Raw genomic sequence first — 14,999 nt, 5'->3', positions numbered from 1 at the left:
AAAAAAAGTATTTAGTCAGCCACCAATTGTGCAAGTTCTCCCACTTAAAAAGATGAGAGAGGCCTGTAATTTTTCATCATAGGTACACGTCAACTATGACAGACAAATTGAGAAAAATAATCCAGAAAATCACATTGTAGGATTTTTTATTAATTTATTTGCAAATTATGGTGGAAAATAAGTATTTGGTCACCTACAAACAAGCAAGATTTCTGGCTCTCACAGACCTGTAACTTTTTCTTTAAGAGGCTCCTCTGTCCTCCACTCGTTACCTGTATTAATGGCACCTGTTTGAACTTGTTATCAGTATAAAAGACACCATGTCCACAACCTCAAACAGTCACACTCCAAACTCCACTATGGCCAAGACCAAAGAGCTGTCAAAGGACACCAGAAACAAAATTGTAGACCTGCACCAGGCTGGGAAGACTGAATCTGCAATAGGTAAGCAGCTTGGTTTGAAGAAATCAACTGTGGGAGCAATTATTAGGAAATGGAAGACATACAAGACCACTGATAATCTCCCTCGATCTGGGGCTCCCACGCAAGATCTCACCCCGTGGGGTCAAATGATCACAAGAATGGTGAGCAAAAATCCCAGAACCACACGGGGGGACCTAGTGAATGACCTGCAGAGAGCTGGGACCAAAGTAACAAAGCCTACCATCAGTAACACACTACGCCGCCAGGGACTCAAATCCTGCAGTGGCAGACATGTCCCCCTGCTTAAGCCAGTACATGTCCAGGCCCATCTGAAGTTTGCTAAAATGCATTTGGATGATCCAGAAGAGGATTGGGAGAATGTCAGATGAACCAAATATAACTTTTTCCGGTAAAAACTCAACTCGTCGTGTTTGGAGGACAAAGAATGCTGAGTTGCATCCAAAGAACACCATACCTACTGTGAAGCATGGGGGTGGAAACATCATGCTTTGGAGCTGTTTTTCTGCAAAGGACCAGGATGACTGATCCGTGTAAAGGAAAGAATGAATGGGGCCATGTATCGTGAGATTTTGAGTGAAAACCTCCTTCCATCAGCAAGGGCATTGAAGATGAAACGTGGCTGGGTCTTTCAGCATGACAATGATCCCAAACACACCGCCGGGCAACGAAGGAGTGGCTTCGTAAGAAGCATTTCAAGGTCCTGGAGTGGCCTAGCCAGTCTCCAGATCTCAACCCCATAGAAAATCTTTGGAGGGAGTTGAAAGTCTGTGTTGCCCAGCGCACAGCCCCAAAACATCACTGCTCTAGAGGAGATCTGCATGGAGGAATGGGCCAAAATACCAGCAACAGTGTGTGAAAACCTTGTGAAGACTTACAGAAAACGTTTGACCTGTGTCATTGCCAACAAAGAGTATATAACAAAGTATTGAGAAACGTTTGTTATTGACCAAATACTTATTTTCCACCATAAATTGCAAATAAATTCATTAAAAATCCTACAATGTGATTTTTCTGGATTTTTTTCTCATTTTGTCTGTCATAGTTGACGTGTACCTATGATGAAAATTACAGGCCTCTCTCATCTTTTTAAGTGGGAGAACTTGCACAATTGGTGGCTGACTAAATACATTTTTTCCCCACTGTATACCCATTGATTCTAGAAGACTATAACTTATAAATTAATGATGTATACCCATTGATTCTAGAAGACTATAACTTATAAATTAATGATGTATACCCATTGATTCTAGAAGACTATAACTTATTAATGAATGATGTGTACCCATTGATTCTAGAAGAATATAACTTATAAATGAATGATGTGTACCCATTGATTTTAGAAGAATATAACTTACAATTGCCTCATGAGCTTAGTTCAACTGGCGTACCCCATCAGAACCCAAAATATAAGCTTGCTTTACTCCAATGTTTGTAAACAACTCAAACAAACACTGTGCAGCCTCAACACATGGTTAAAACTGTAATTGTGATATTATGGATGGTCAGTCCTTGCATCCATAGGTCCGTCCATGAATTTGAGAGGCCCGTCCCTCAGCTTTTTTTACCAAAACATAGGCGGGGGATTACGCTTTGTTATTGTTTCAATTAAGGATTTTAGCTTTAAGTATTTAGACTTCTCTATAAGGAGCATTGGGTGTCAAGATAATTTCAATGCCCAGCCATTCACTGGGCACAGCTGTGAGCTTCCTGTAACAAACAACTGATGTGTCATCCTCATTACGATGAGTTGCCTCCATATTGCAGCAACAGCCTCTACAGTGTACTGATTCCCAGCAGTATCCCCTCCTCTGCTCATGGAGGGTGCCAGCGTGATGTCACACTCTGGAGGATGTGTCACTGAGCCAGGCAGTAGGCCTTGCTATCTCCTACCACAGGCCTATAGTGTTCTCTTAGTTAAGGCCTCAAGACCTTGAACCTAGGCCGTTCACCTCCAGCACCACAGAGAACCACCAAACTGGACCTAAGACCTCCGACACCAGATACCCCCAGACTGGACCTAAGACATCCGACACCACAGAGAACCACCAGACTGGACCTAAGACCTCCGACACCAGATACCCCCCAGACAGAACACGGATAACAAAGAGGTAGCCAGCCAATTAGATGTCAGATACTCTAGTTGTAATGCACATGTAATAATACGGTGGATAGAATCAATAACTATTTTTGCAGCTGATGCGCTCGGCTTTGTGAATGATATCTATCTGTAGTTGGAAACCAGTGTAACCCATTTCAAATAGATGGTGCAATAAATTCAAGGTCAGCTAATGCCAAATGCCTTGGAAAATAACACATCTTCCTGTGTACACTGGAATGGAAAGGTCTCTTATATTAGGCCACACAGTGAACGGGAAAACTACACTTACATTTTAGTCATTTAGCAGACGCTCTTATCCAGAGCGACTTACAGTTAGTGAGTGCATACATTATTTTTTATTTATTTTTATACTGGCCCCCCGTGGGAATTCAACCCACAACCCTGGCGTTGCAAACGCCATGCTCTACCAACCGAGCTACATCCCTGCCGGCCATTCCCTCCCCTACCCTGGACGACGCTGGGCCAATTGTGCGCCGCCCCATGGGTCTCCCGGTCGCGGCCGGCTACGACGGCCGGCTACACTTATATTATTTACTTGACTGTTATATTCTATGAATTGACTCTTTCAAATAATTTACTATATCAAGTTTGCCACCAGCAAGCTGCAGTAGGGAAGTAAAGCGGAAGTCGAATCCATCACTTCCGTTGTTTGGCTGTGCCCATAGCAACGTTCGAAAGTTAGGTGGATACCTACAGTATTTAAGCAATAAGGCCCGAGGAGTGTGGTATATGGCCAACATACCACAGCTAAGGGCTGTTCTTCCACGACGCGACATTCCTAGTGTCAAATGTGTTAAATTATAGCCATGGTATAAAAGGGATGATCAACTAGGGGCTCTGCGTTCTCTGGAAAATAATGCAACTCCATAGAAGGTTAGTTCCACTCCGCTAGTGTGTCGTGGAACACACCTTCCACGTTGGTCATTATTTTCCATAGAACACAGAGCCCCTCGTTGATTATCCCTTACATTTTCCAGTCTGTTGACTGTAAGCCTACCTGTTGATATTTCAGTGTGTGGGCTGTAAGCCTACCTGTTGATATTTCAGTGTGTTGACTGTAAGCCTACCTGTTGATATTTCAGTGTGTTGACTGTAAGCCTACCTGTTGATATTCCAGTGTGTGGACTGTAGGCATACCTGTTTGTTTTGGCTATTGTCTCATCAGCACAGGGGATGCAATCAAAAACAGCAGACAGCTTTTCCTTTGATTTGGGCTTTTCTGGTTCCAACAGGGCAGATTTGAGTGCACACTGCTACAGGAATCTAATGAGGAAAATAAATAGCATGTTAACAATGTATATATTTTTTGAACTGATTTTCCATGCAAAGACAGTAAATAAATAAATAATTATACCCAAAATATTTAGTAAAATGTGTGTTGCTGTAGCTACCGATTTCCCTGTCCTCCAGACTATGTTATCTTCCTGGATGCTGAGCTTGTAGGCCAGGTTAGCAGCTAAACCAAACTGGCCCACAGTCAAATGCTGAACCTGCCCTGCCCTCAGCTGCCAGTTGATGATGTCATACGAGGCAGGGGGTTCTCCATTTTTGTCAAAGAACACGGCCTCACCAATTTGATTTATGAAATGCACCGTCTTTAGTTTATCACTGACCTAACGATGACGAGATGGAGAAAGATGTATGTTATTGCATGAATGTAAATAGGACAAGAAAGAAGCCAATCCTTCCGGCCGCGACCGGGAGACCCATGGGGCGGCGCACAATTGGCCCAGCGTCGTCCAGGGTGGGGGAGGGTTTGGCCGGCAGGGATGTCCTTGTCCCATCGCGCTATATACGACCCCTGTGGCCGGCCGGGCGCAGTGCACGCTGATTCGGTCGCCAGGTGTACGGTGTTTCCTCCGACACATTGGTGCGGCTGGCTTCCGGGTTAAGCGGGCACGGTGTCATGAAGCAGTGCGGCTCGGTTGGGTTGTGTTTCGGAGGACGCACAACTCTCGACCTTCGCCTCTCCCGTGTCCGTACGGGGGTTGCAGCGGTGGGACAAAGACTGTAACTACCAATTGGATACCACAACATTGGGGAGAAAAATGAGGTAAAATACCAACACACAAAAAATTTAAAAGTAGAAAAGAAGCCAATCCTTTTCCCCCAGCTCACCTCAGTAGGCTGTATCTGTGATAGATTCACGCACTGCCTTGTGATAGATATACACTGCCTTGTAGACATCATAAGACACTGTCAGCTGTGTGACATTGAAGAATAGATCTTGTGAGTCCACAAGCGTCTCCGCTCCAGTATATGCTTGTTACTGCTCCTCTCAGAGCCTGAGGGCTCACCAGCTGAGCGAGGATGACAACCCACCACCTTCTCCCAGAAATCCCTCACAAAGGGCAGCCTTTGGATCTGTGTAGGGACTGATGCCCATGGGAAAGTGTTGTAGTTTCGGGATGGCCATCTTCCGCACCACAAATCCTATGACCCCCACCGAAGGAGCTGTATATTTCTGGGCTGGAGGGCCGGGCTGCAGTGATCCAGGCCTCGCTGGTGATCCACGGAACGTCTGTTTTGTTCTCTCGCCACCTCACTCATCAGGAACAAATGACAAGATGACTTGGACTGTTGATTGTTTGATCATGTCCATCACATCAAGTTTTTTTACGGCTTTGGTACGTTCGTAACACTGTCCCAACGAACGCAATGCAAACCCCTAGTTTTTTTTACCTGTTCAGTGAAGGCTAGGACCCCATTCCGACCATAGTCATTATTGGACTGTATCGCCCCAATCCAAGTCCAGCCGAAGTGCTTGACCAGGGCTGCTAAATCTTTAGCCTGGTGGTAATCGCTAGGGATGGTGCGAAAAAATGTGGGGTATTTAGCTCTATCACTGAGACACATACATGTAGAAAAGTAACTGACCAGATAAAATGCAGTATGAAGAATGAAGAAGAATGTAAATTAAAATATTTCTATCTTCACTCTGGGCATTATTAAGCTTTGCAATTATGAGAACACATCACACACCTGACATGCAAACATTACAGGCTATCATGTACAGCAGTATTGCACATCTTTTCAATTTAGCTAGACACCCATCACAAATGAAGTGTGCAGCCCTTGGCCCCTTACCATTGGCACTCTGAGTGGTCCCAGTGTTCCAGGCATAGCCAAGGACTGAGAAGAGCCTGATTTAGCTGTAAGGGCAGATATAGTAGGGGGGCATGGGGCAGTAGGCTCTATCTCCTCTGGCATGTTAACCAACGTCAGAGCAGCCCGTAAAGTATTGGTGAGAGACGCAGACGAGTCAAGGATCCTGTAGCCTTGGGATACGTTGGGCAGTAGACTACTGTCTTTGTTTATTTCATCAATCTTAAACATCATCATTGGGTCCAGGGAAAGGCCCGCGAGTCAAATCTGCCAGAGCATATTTTCAGGAGAAGAAAATGTCAGAAAATGAGTTAATAATCAGAATGAACAGACTATGAGAGAGACACACAACCGTTATCTCATGGTACAGATTGGTTTCACACTTACCCAGCACAGTTACATTTTAGTCATTTAGCAGACGCTCTTATCCAGAGCGACTTACAGTTAGTGAATGCATACATGTTTATTTTTTTTTTTTTAATCATTCAGGCCCCCCTGGGAAACAAACCCACATCCCTGCCGGCCAAACCCTCCCCTACCTTAGACAACGCTGGACCAACTGTGCGCCGCCCATGGGGTCTCCCGGTCGCGGCCGGCTGCGACAGAGCCTGGACTCAAACCAGGATCTCTAGTGGCACAGCTAGCACTGCGATGCAGTGCCTTGGACCACTGCGCCACTCGGGAGTCAGTTCAATTCAGCAGGCTCCTTCACAAAACAGGTATTGCTGTTCTCTTGTTTGTTGAATACAGGGAAAATGCCCCCTATCTGACATCCCCTGCCTTGAACAAACTAGGCATGTCAAACCGGCCCAATAGTTCACAGGCAAACGCTGTGTGGATGCAGCGCAATGGCAATGAGCCGAGTATGACCCTCTGTAGTCCACACATGATCGCTCAGCATCTTGTGAGCGGGTTCCGTTCTATGTCTGGGTCTTATATACACCTCTGTTCCTGTTGGGGATGTGTGTGTGGGTTTGAGTCTAGACAGGCAGGAGGTGTGCCCACTGGAAAAACTACTCAGTGATGCTTCTCCCTGAGGGTTCAGCACTGGCAGTCTTGGATTGGCACCACTTGGTGGGTACAAAGATATGATATCCTGTACACATAGCTTAAAAGTGACTGTAGGACAATAGAAAGGTATATTGAGAAAGCTGAAGCCTGTATAATCACTCTCTAATGCACAGAGAGGGAGACTAGAACCTTTAAAAAAAAAAGGAATTGTCATTAAAAACATTTGAACGGCTTTATGGAACGATAAACAAGTAACACTTCACAGTAAGGATCTTTAAACAGCTACCACAAACTACAGCTAACTATACTGGCACTGACATTACTTTAGCCACCTTTAGCTAAAAAATCCATGGGAGTGATTCTGGGGGTATGCGGTGCCTGTTAAAAATGTAGCAGTGGCTAAATTTAGCTGAAGTTTGTTGCGGCCATTTTAAGAAAAGTGAAGAATGGATTAGAGTTTCTCCTGACCCTCAGGGTGAGGAACCACCTAACATTTCTCATCAAGGGTATGAAGCATCATGGCTACGTTTGTAACATATGGCTATGACTATTTATGCATGTTTAGCAGTGTGTGGTGTGGTGCCGGTGTGTCCAGTTGTGAGGTTGCATCACTTCTACGAGACAATGCAAACATATTTTCACGATTTCACTAATATCATCAAAATCAATAAATCATCACATTTTTTGGGGGGGCTCATTCAGTCGTTTTTACATGATTAAGTCGAATCCTGTTGAAAAATTATGTGAAACCAAAAAAGGGTTCTACCTGGAATCAAAAAGGGTTCTCCTTTGGGGACAGCCATATTGTCAACCCTTTTTGTCAAGACGTTATGTTGTGTTTTCTCGTTTTTATGACTTAATGAAAGTCCGCTAGCCTTCCCTAGCAAGGGATTTAGAAATCCAGAGAGTGAAATGTTACGTTACTAGCTAGAGAATGAAACAAATTTAACTAGATATTGGAAAAATATTACTTTGATGAATTGTATTCCTTGTTATTGTCACGAACGTTGACTGATGACTCGTGGAACCAAGGCGCAGCGTGATAAGCGTACATTTTATTTAGTACACAACACACGAACAAAACGAACGATACGTGAAGTCCTGAGGTTACAACAACACAAACCTTTACGGAACAAGATCCCACAAACTAACTGGTGCCAACAGGCTGCCTAAGTATGGTCCCCAATCAGAGACAACGAGCTACAGCTGCCTCTGATTGGGAACCACCCTGGCCAACATAGATCTAAACGATCTAGAACAAAAAACATAGAAAACTAAACATAGAAAAATCCACACCCTGTTATGTTGTGTTTTCTTGTTTTTATGAGTTAATGAAAGTCCGCTAGCCTTCCCTAGCAAAGGATTTAGAAATCCAGAGAGTGAAACGTTACTAGCTAGAGAATGAAACAAATTTAACTAGATAATGGAAAAATATTACTTTGATGAATTGTATTCCTTGTTAGGTTGATGAGTGTACGGTATAGTCTATTGTATTTACTGTGAGATTTATTGTGAACTTGTGTTGTTAGCAGCAGCTAAACAGGCTGTTTCATCAATTAGGCCTAGCTAACATTATGTCAATCTATCAATTAATCTCAATGGCCAATACCACATACATTTGAACTAATCAGGACATAATTCCAAACCAAATACATTTTAACGAATAAAGATAAAATAGCCCGAACCCTAGAACATTCACAGGTCGACCATACAATATAACTTAACATTTAAAACAACGTTGTTAAACTTTCTTCTTGCGAGTGATAATTGATATAGCTACAAATGTGGGACATGTCTAGCGGTAGAAATATGCTTGAAAACGCTAGAAACTTGAACATTTGGAAACTGTGTTTGGCGCTAAATTAGGGGATAAAAATGGAGTGAAATGTCCACGCTCCAGTTGAATGAGTTTCCAGTAGCATAGTTTAATGTTGAAAACAAAATTGATGTAATTTATTGAAGAAAAGAGATGGGAGCCTAGGGAATTCTGAACACATATTTATACAATATATATATATATTGTAGCATACAATTTATGTCAAGAAGCTATCCATGTCGATAACAAAACATTTATTCATTTGGTCTTGGATTGCATATTAACCATCATACATTTCTTTGAATTGAATACTGGCTTCAAAAATATTATAGAACACTTTGGTACAAATATGCAAAACTGGAGGCCAGAATGGCAAATATCTCCACAGCTACAGTGAACTTCCCAGGAGAGCTGACATAAGCTGGGATGAAGGTGATCCAGACTGCACAAAATATGAGCATACTGATGGTGATGAATTTGGCCTCATTGAAGTTATCAGGCAGCTTTCGAGCCAGAAAAGCCAGCACAAGGCACAAGAGAGCCAGGAGTCCTATATACCCCAACACAGCCCAGAAACCAATAGCTGAACCCACATCACACTCTAGAATGATCTTTTCCTTATAGGTCTTCATATTCTTGTAGGGGAAAGGAGGAGAGACTGTTAACCAGAGAACACAGATCAGGACCTGTATGAGAGTGAAAGCCAGAACACTGAGTCTCTGCTGTGGAAGCCCAAACCATTTCATGACATTACTGCTTGGAAGTGTAGCCCTGAAGGCCATCAACACCACTATTGTTTTCCCCAGAACACAAGAGATGCAGAGGACGAAGGTGATCCCAAACGCTGTATGGCGCAGCATACAGGACCACTCAGAGGGCCGGCCAATGAAAGTAAGAGAACACAGAAAACACAGAGTCAAGGAGAAGAGCAGCAGGAAGCTCAGCTTCAAATCAAATGTTATTTGTCACATGCGCCGAATACAAACAGGTGTAGACCTTTACAGTGAAATGCTTACTTACAAGCCCTTAACCAACAATGCCATTTTAAGAAAAACATACCAACAAAAACAAAACAAAAATGATAAGAAATAAAAGTAACAAATGATTAAAGAGCAGCAGTAAAATAGCAATAGCGAAGCTATATACAGGGGGTACCGGTACCAAGTCAATGTGCGTGGGCACCGGTTAGTCAAGGTCATTGAGGTAATATGTACATGTAGGTAGAGTTATTAAAGTGACTATGCATAGGGACGTACGCCCTACCCTCTGTAGTGCCTTGTGGTCGGAGGCCGAGCAGTTGCCATACCAGGTGGTGATGCAACCAGTCAGGATGCTCTGTTGTAAGGGTTGGGGTGAGGTGTGACCCAGGTGCGGTGCAGGTTAGCCAGTAGGCAGTAGGCAGAGATGGTGAAACAAGGATCTTTACTGATGGTCCTGAAGCCAGGATACAAAATAACAGACTTTACACGAAAAAGAAAGGCGGAGCAAATAAGACTCCAAAAAACAGGCAGACAGACAAAAAAACGAAATACTAACTATGACTGAAATAATAAATAAACAGGGAGAACACTTCTCACGTACCTGTCCATACGTCCCGCGATCAGACACTAATTAGTACTGCTTGGCATAATGAAACTAGCAGAGAAAACAGAGCAAGAGAACACAGGGAAGTGAGGGCATAAATACACAGGTGAATCAGATAGACACAGGTGACACCAATAGGAAGATGATTCGTGCAGACTGTGAGTGAGGAGGTGCCTAAGGTTGTCGGAGGATGACACCTAGTGGGTCGCTCCGGAACTGCGACCCACTCCTGTAACACTCTGTAGACAAGGGTGTCTCTGTGAGACATGGTCACCGCTGTACTGGTGTCGATCCCAAGCCAGAACAGAGCTGTTAGCAGTAGTCCTTCCACCCAGCCATAAGAGACACACTGATGGCTACTCTCCTCAATCTTGCTGTGCAGGATACGTGGGATATATTCAATAGCATCTGCCAAACAAACACAGGATTTAGAACAATGTGAGAATTTTACATGGTCAATAAGCAAAACATAAAAAAGGCCACATTTTAGCCTGAATAGATCATTGGTTATCTGTGAAGGGAGCAGTAGGGTTGTTAGAGCCGATTTGGGCATATTTTGTATAAAAGACTGAACATACTGAGCTCCATGTACATTTGTGTAAATATATTAAATATTAATGTATATGATGAAATATTAGGTACGTACCTTTATGATTTATTTACCGGATTGAGATATATTCATTTGTTATTAGTGTAACTCAGTTTTTGGCCCCCCCTCTTGCCCATTCATTGTACTGTGTTAATTGTGTTAGTATAAAGGCAGGAAGTTGGGCCTTCGGGGGGAGGAGTCCTTGCTAGATGCGGGAGCGGTATAGTTTTTGACCATATAGACATACAGAAATACAGACAGACAGGTCATATTATATTATTGTGATGTCACGAGAGGCTACACCGCTTTCAGCGGGATTGCTCAAGTAGTGCAAGGAGACCAGGTTCAATCAAAACAAGGATTTTATTAAAGGTCTTGGGAAACTAACGAAAGTATAACACAATTCTGTTCTCTGGTGGCTCTTTAAGGGTTAACAGTTCAGGGATGTCTCTTCCACATCCACAATCATAACTCTCACTCGCTCAAATAACTTTTCCCCAGTCTTACTGTATTCCACGTTGCAGCTAGTGGCCAACCCAGCAAAACGTCCTTCCAAATGTCCCCACGTATTTCCACAGGTGCAGATATCCAAAGGTGAGTATTTCCCAAAGGTAAGTATCTCCAAATCCTTATATTCCTCGTGGACGTGCACGCACTCTTGTCCTCCAGAGAGCCCAGGTTGGAGACCGTGTCTCTTCCCTTCAACTAAACCTTCAGCTCCTCAGCTCCTGATTGGTTTCAGCTGCGTGGGAAGATTGGCCATAGAGGGTTGGAGTTCCCGACCATACCAGCAGATGGAGCCATAGCTGTCTGGGTTTGCAGCCATCTCAGGGGGATGTAACGTCCCTCCAGGACACAGCCTCTCGTGACATCACACATCCCCCTCTCGGGACCGACGTTCCTGTCGGGTAAAGGCAGCGAAGAAGGCATCACGCCGGGAGAGGGCGTCCCGCATTGCCGTGGTGCTTGCCAGCCCTGTGGACAACAGAAAAGTTAAACGGTTGCAAGCTCAAAAACCATCTGGTTACTCTACTGTTTGATTCCTTGTTCTTGGCCATCCACTGCAGAGGGCGTGATCAGATACCACCATGAAACGTCGGCCCAGGAGATAGGAACCGAAGGGACTCCAGGGCCCAGACTACAGCCAGACATTCTTTCTCCACCGTTGAATAGTTCTTCTCTCTTGGAAGTAACTTTCTGCTTAGGTAGAGAGAATGGGATGTTCTTCACCGTCATGTGCCTGGGTCTGTAGGAAAGCAAGAGCTCAAAGGGTGAAAAACCAGTAGAAGACTGAGGTACCTCTCTCACCGCAAATAATATGTATGGTAACAGCTGATCCCAGTTGCGCCCATCTTCCCCTACCGCTTTCCGCAGCATGGATTTTAGTGTTTTGTTAAAACGTTCGACTAGGCCATCTGTCTGGGGGTGGTAGACCGAGGTTCTCAGCTGTTTGATTTTCAGTAAAGCACAGAGTTCTTTCATCACCCTGGACATGAATGGAGTCCCTTGGTCCGTCAATATCTCTTTTGGGATTCCCAGACTAGTTGAGAGACGGAACAGCTCCTTGGCGATTTGTCTGGATGTAGCCTTCCTCAGCGGAATGGCCTCCGGGTACCGGGACGCATAGTCCAGAATGACCAGAATGTATTGATGTCCCCTGGCACTTTTCGGTAAGGGCCCGACTATGTCTAATCCAATCCTCTCAAAAGGAGTTTCGATAATGGGCAAGGGAATGAGCGGGTTTCTATATGTGGGCTTTGGCGCAACCTGCTGACACTCAGGGCAACTACGGTAGTTCTCGATCTCTTTGTGTACTCCTGGCCAAAAGAAACGTTGCATGATTCTTTCCTTAGTCTTCTCTACCCCCAAGTGGGCCCTAGCGGGTGTGTGTGTGCTAGGTTGAGTACTGTGGCCCGATAGGGCTGTGGCACGAGAGCTGTTCATGCACTTCCTCATTTTTCTTGACTATCTGATATACTAACCCCCGGTTTACTGCAGAAATGGGGGTAAGTAGGGGTTGTCTTATCACCTAACACTACACCTTCTAATACCTGCACATTTCTTAAGGCATTTGCAAGAGTAGGATCTTGTAATTGGAGCCGTACCATACTGGCCTGTGAGAGGGGGAAGCTCTTGGGTGCCTGGGACGTCTTCTTCACTGGAGAACGGAGCACTTTCCTGGGCTGCGTTCTCTTCTCCCGTATCCGGACCAGTCTCGGTGTCGGTCTGGGCACCTGCCATCCCTATCAGAGCCCGGGCGGGAGTGAGTAACTCGGAGGATTGCACCGGAGCCTTCCCAGGATGAGTCTTGCCTCTCCGTTTCCGAGTACTCGGGTTATCCTCTCCTGAGACTCTCTCCAGAGTGGGTAAAAGGCTGGGCAGTCTCGTCCAATTAGGACAGGGACGGGGAGGGAATCAACCACCCCGCCGTCGTGTGTATGGTTCCCCGTGTGCTGGTCATTGTAAGTTCAGTAATGGGGTATTCTCTGGTGTCCCCATGGACACAGGAAACTGGGAGGACTTTCCCGGGGTCAGACACGTTGGGCCCACCAAATCCTTACGCACCAGGGGTGGCCCGGCTACCAGAATCCAGTAAGGCCTCCACATCACGGTGATTCACAGTTACCGGGCAGGTGGGGGTCGATCTGGGCCGCCATCTACCGACTCCCAAGAGCGAGGCAAAACGATGTGTGGGTGCTGAGCTGGAGGACTCGCAGTGGGCATAGGTTCATCGGCTGGTTTCCACACTGCCAGGAGATATGTCCCATCTCCCCACACCGGTAACACTGCTCGAGTTTCCCCATCCTGGTGTACTCTTCTTGGACCCGCCTGGTTTCTGGCTCCCCCTGGAGCCGGATAGGTCCTGACGCGGCGGGGTTTGAGACCTTGGGGTCCTTTGGGACGGGGTTTTCCCCATTTGTGGTGGGGCCGCACTCCTGGGGTCTTTTCGGGAAGCATTCAGCATCTCCGCTGTGGCCTGGTACTTTTCCACAGCTTCCACGGTCAGATCAGCCGTGGTCAAGGGCCTGTTGACTGATGAACCGTTTTGCCTCATAAGGCAGGGCGCGTAGGTAACGAGTCCACCACAACGGCCTCCACCACCGCCGCTGCTGTATTCCTCTGCGGATCCAGCCATTTCATTGCGAATCGGACAAGTTCATGCATCTGCGCCCGAGGAGGTTGGTCTGGTTGGAAGGTCCAACTGTGGAAAGCGCTGGGCCATACCAAACTTTGTGAGTCCATATCTGCTGAGGATCTCAGACTTCAGGGCATCATAGTCAGTAACCTGGTCAGGGGCCCAGGTCCCGGACAGCATTCAGCGCTTCCCGGTTAGAAAGGGGGGCTAACAGACCAACCCACTGTTGCTTGGGCCAGGCTTCCCTAGTGGCCGTGGCCTCAAATGCATGCAGGTATGCCTCAATGTCATCGGTAGCTCCCATCTTAGATATAAAGTCACTTCCGCCTTTATTGGGCGGGTATTTTGGACCACCCTCTGTCTCTGCAACTGCAATTCCTCTGCCTTCAGAAGGTTGGCTTTCTTTTGCTCCTCCAAGAGAGCCACGTTTGCTTGCATCTGGGCTTGCTGGCCAGCAACAAGGGCTTTCAATATGTCCTCCATTTCAGTCGGCGGGAGCCTACGGCCAACTTGGAAAACTGGGTGATCAAACCTTCGGTATCCTCCTCTGACATGCACTATTAACGCTGGGCGTGCCTGTATTCTCTCCACCATCTGTGATGTCACGAGAGGCTACACCGCTTTCAGCGGGATTGCTCCAGGTTGTGCAAGGAGACCAGGTTCAATCAAAACAAGGATTTTATTAAAGGTCTTGGGAAACTAACTTGAAAGTATAACACAATTCTGTTCTCTGGTGGCTCTTTAGGGTTAACAGTTCAGGGATGTCTCTTCCACATCCACAATCATAACTCTCACTCGCTCAAATAACTTTTCCCCAGTCTTACTGTATTCCACGTTGCAGCTAGTGGCCAACCCAGCAAAACGTCCTTCCAAATGTCCCCCACGTATTTCCACAGGTGCAGATATCCAAAGGTGAGTATTTCCCAAAGGTAAGTATCTCCAAATCCTTATATTCCTCATGGAAGTGGACGTGCAGCACTCTTGTCCTCCAGAGAGCCCAGGTTGGAGACCGTGTCTCTTCCCTTCAACAAACCTTCAGCTCCTCAGCTCCTGATTGGTTTCAGCTGCGTGGGAAGATTGGCCATGAGGGTTGAGTTCCCGACCATACCAGCAGATGGAGCCATAGCTGTCTGGGTTTGCAGCCATCTCAGGGGGATGTAACGTCCCTCCAGGACACAGCCTCTACGTGACATCA

The 14,999-nt window shown here is 45.8% G+C and overlaps 1 pseudogene; it reads right to left on the bottom strand.

Moving 5' to 3' along the window:
- Positions 1 to 8,741: 8,741 nt before the first annotated feature.
- Positions 8,742 to 9,474, bottom strand: LOC121567165 (annotated as a pseudogene).
- Positions 9,475 to 14,999: the final 5,525 nt, after the last annotated feature.

Source organism: Coregonus clupeaformis, unplaced genomic scaffold (genome assembly GCF_020615455.1).
Source record: "Coregonus clupeaformis isolate EN_2021a unplaced genomic scaffold, ASM2061545v1 scaf5621, whole genome shotgun sequence".
Taxonomy (NCBI): domain Eukaryota; kingdom Metazoa; phylum Chordata; class Actinopteri; order Salmoniformes; family Salmonidae; genus Coregonus; species Coregonus clupeaformis.
Note: the sequence above shows the minus strand (reverse complement) of the source record. Positions and strands in the feature narration are given on the sequence as shown.